Consider the following 2812-nt stretch of genomic DNA (forward strand, 5'->3'; position numbering starts at 1 on the left):
TGGGAGCATAAGCTTTCGTGGGTAAGAACCTCACTTCTTCTTCTTGCATCTGAAGAAGTGAGGTTCTTACCCAAGAAAGCTTATGCTCCCAATACTTCTGTTAGTCTTAAAGGTGCCACAGGACCCTCTGTTGCTTTTAACTCATATTTTAATATCAGTAGTCTTACCCTTCTAATGCGATGGATGTGCTGTCTCTACCCTGCCACAGCAGCCCCTAAGCTGGGGCTGGGAAGGAGGGGGGTCTCTCCCTCTCTCCTCCACCACAGCAGCCCCGAGCTGGGACTGGGATAGAGGGGGGTCTCTCCCTCTCCGCAACAGCCCCCAAGCTGGGACTGAGATGGAGGAGGGTCTCTCCCTCTCTCCCTCGCTGGGGCTGGGAAAGAGGGCCGTCTCTCCCCAGCAGACGCAGTCCTGGAGCTGGGGAAAGTTGCCATTTTCTCTCGCCGCTGCAGCCCTGCACGTCCCAAATGCCCCCCACACCCTTTTCTCACTCCACTGCCCCCTCCCACCTACCCCCTAGTCCCCCCAAGGCCACCACCTCACCTTACCTGCACATCTTCTCCAGGGTCCAGGCCAAGCCTGCGTGGCTCCACTAATTAGGTGGGTGGCCCTTCATTCTCTCGTGTGCGGCTGCCCAGGCACGCACCTTAGAGGGAACTATCCGCGGACCACCTGAGAGGAGCTTGTGGACCACTGGTGGTCCGCAGACCACAGTTCGAGAACCTCACTCTAGGAATTAGCCACAGAAGAGAATTACAACTTCAAAAGGATTTACCAGCCCTTTTAGGCATAGCATACCTGCTGCTGATCCACTGGTGAAGGGCTGGGCTACATAAAGGTCTCATCATCCAGGGCCTAGATGCATGAAAAGAAGATACATGACCTACTACAAATGGCAGTTGATACAGATTATCTTTTATCACATTTCTGCTCCCTTCTAAATTTCCATGCTAAATCCATGCAGTTATTTAAAGACCTAATATTACAGATCTCATGTCCCAACTGTAGCCAGAACTTGCAAACGTCTCATTTCATCAGCCTGATATAGGGTAGTGAGGCACTGAGCTAACCCTTTGATGGTTGCAGTATAAATACAGAGTCTCTCTACACCGGTTTGGAACCAGAGTAACTTCACTGGCTTCAGCTGGGTCACTTGATTTATAGCAGTCTAATGAGTGGCGAATCAAGCCCAAAGATTAGATGGGGCTAGAATAAGGGCCATAGATTCCCACATCATAAGACTAGGGCCTTTCCCATCAAGGACAAAACATAAAACTCAGTCTCCAAGTAGGCACTTCTATTCCTCCCCAGCTATTAGTCTGCAATCTCGCTTCTATTTCTAGCTTCCACTGATTTCCGTTCAGATCCAAGCAAAGAAGGAAAAAGGCAAACGACCGAATACACACGAAGGGGTGGGGAATATAGCAAGTCCAAAGTGATGAAGTACAGCTGGACTACATAAAGGGGAAATCACCCACCTCACGCCCATATCTGTATCAAACAAAGTCCAGTCACAAGTGTAAAAGTTGCTTTAATGCCACCAAGTTCCAATATCTGGGTTTGACAGAGATCAACAGAGACACCCCCTGGTCCCCATTCCTGACAGTCAGCCGCTTCCAGCACCCTTGATATCCACAGCACTATCTCCCTCCCGACTCTCTGTCAGGTAATATCAGGATCCCTGTCTGGACCCAGGCTCCGATGCTGCCCAGAGCCCCCTGGAACCGTGGCCAGCAGCATTCCTAGCTTATTCTGGGGCACCCTGGGCTACGCAGAGCCCTCTAAAAGCCTCACCCACAGCACCTGGCTTTCTGCCTTGAGTGCAGCTGCAGGCACAACAAGTCACCCCCGCGCTGCCATCCCTCTGCACATACGCGGGCCACCAAGATCAAGGACAGGAAGCTGGACAGCTGGAGGAGGAACTGAACGGGTGCGTCTGAGCTTCCCCGTTAGTATTCACATTAACAAAACCGACCCAGCATTAAATCCATGGAAATAAACTTGGGGTCGGCAGCACCGATGGCCAGCTGTGCCTAGAGGGGAGGGTCAGGTGCGCTGCACCTCAGGGGTGGCAGGAAGCCAGCCTGTGCCCTGGTGGAAAGGGCAAACCACATACTGTTGGCCAACTGTGCCCGGAAGGGAGGGGCCGTTGAACCCCGGGCATGGAGGAGGGAATCCAGCACCACTGGCCAGCTGTGCCCGTAGGGGAGGGGCCGTTGCACCCCAGGGATGGAGGGGGAACCAGCACCGCTGGCCAGCTGTGCCCGGAAGGGAGGCGCTGCACCCCGGGGATGGAGGGGGAACCCAGCACCGCTGGCCAGCTGTGCCCGGAGGGAGTGGGACGCTGCGGACCCCTCGCACCCTGGCTAGGGGGGTCACGGCTGCATCCCAGCGCCCGGCCGGAGCCCCCGCCCCCAGGTCCCGCTCTCACCTCCGCCCGGAGCCGCTCGGCTATCGGAGCCTCCAGCGGCGGCGGCAGCCCCGACTCCGCCCCCTGAGCCGCCGCCTCTCGCGAGAAGCCGGCCGGGGGGGGCCGGCCAGTGGGGCCGCAGCGCAGGCGCCGCTCGGTCCAGCCGCGGGCGCCCTGCGGGCCTGTCCCTCCCCCTGCCCCGCGCCGGCCGCTCGGCTCCCCGCGGAGACCCGGCCCCTGGCTCGCTGGAGCCGTTGCACTGCGGGGCTGGAGCGGAGCCCGGGCGCGCAGATCCTGCTTGGCTCCCCCCGCCGGGGCCAGGACCCCCGAGCGAGGTTCGGCCCCAGCCCCCCGTCCCCGATCCGGGGTACGGAATGGCGGGTAAAAGTCAGCGCACGCCGC

General features: G+C 58.2%; 1 protein-coding gene across 3 annotated transcripts in view; it reads right to left on the reverse strand.

The window, feature by feature from the left end:
* The window catches only part of CHST12 (carbohydrate sulfotransferase 12), a 15517-nt gene extending 13012 nt beyond the window's left edge, over positions 1 to 2505 (reverse strand). The window contains exons 1-2 of one of the 3 annotated variants that reach the window (XM_034783660.1): positions 2432 to 2505; positions 799 to 855 (exon numbers count right to left, since the gene is read on the reverse strand). The gene's annotated coding sequence lies outside the window, so the exon portion shown is untranslated. Of the gene's footprint in view, positions 1 to 798; positions 856 to 1478; positions 1767 to 2431 lie in introns of those variants that run through there. The other 2 variants (XM_034783661.1, XM_034783662.1) reach the window with 2 other exon arrangements.
* Positions 2506 to 2812: the final 307 nt, after the last annotated feature.

Source organism: Trachemys scripta, chromosome 10 (genome assembly GCF_013100865.1).
Source record: "Trachemys scripta elegans isolate TJP31775 chromosome 10, CAS_Tse_1.0, whole genome shotgun sequence".
Classification (NCBI taxonomy): domain Eukaryota; kingdom Metazoa; phylum Chordata; order Testudines; family Emydidae; genus Trachemys; species Trachemys scripta.